Consider the following 936-nt stretch of genomic DNA (forward strand, 5'->3'; position numbering starts at 1 on the left):
CCAACGGCTCCCAACAACGTGCTTTAGGCGAAGAAGAGTCCTCGCGCCTCAAGCCCTCGGTTAATGCCTGTGCCACGGCTTCGAGGTGACATGTCGGGCAAGGTGGCGGTCACGTGATCTGTCTCTGACTCTCGGTCCTGTTCTCCTGATGGCGTGCTGGGCAGAGGGCTTCGATGAGTCCCGGCCATTGTCTTTGCGCCCGCGTGTCTCTGGATTGTTTCTGCATTAATTTCCATTGCTATTGTTGTAAGAATGGTTTGGATCTCGTCATAGGGACCTACTCCGATCGTCAGCGTTATGTTTGATATCGTCTAAGGAGGTATTCTTATTGTATGTTATTGAACCTTTCAGTAAGTATGTGTCCGAAAATGACAATAATGTAAGTATGTGAATAAACTTATATAGCTTTTATAATGTGTAAGATAATTGTATTATCACATGCTTCATCAACCAGTCTCTAACACTAACGTAACGAAACCAAACAAGCGACTCGTAAATTTGATTCGTACAATGAGTATGATGCGGAAAAAAGGGCAGTTGCTGAGTGGTGATACATACCTTCTGACAACGTCGAGAATTTTTCCAAGAAGTGACCCTCCCCCCCCACTTAGCAATCCGCACTGATCGCCCCCCCCCCACACCCCGTCACGGCGTTACTAATGCCTTCGCACAATATGTCAAACCCCCCATCATGCCACAGACCCCCCTCTTCCTCACAACCCCCCCGCTCTTCCCCTCCCACCTCCTCCCGTCCCGCGCACCTCATCTGGGTGGCAGTATGTGTCTGGTGTCCTTGTAGGGACACCCACAACCATCCTCCGCCCCTCTCAATCCTTCCGCCGTCCTTCTGTTCCCTCCCCGCTCCCTCCTGATCCTTCCCGGCCCTCCGTCAGCCTCTCCTTCGCTCCATCAAACTCCTCTTCCGCCGGCGTCCTG

Source organism: Penaeus monodon, chromosome 25, assembly GCF_015228065.2.
Source record: "Penaeus monodon isolate SGIC_2016 chromosome 25, NSTDA_Pmon_1, whole genome shotgun sequence".
Lineage (NCBI taxonomy): Eukaryota > Metazoa > Arthropoda > Malacostraca > Decapoda > Penaeidae > Penaeus > Penaeus monodon.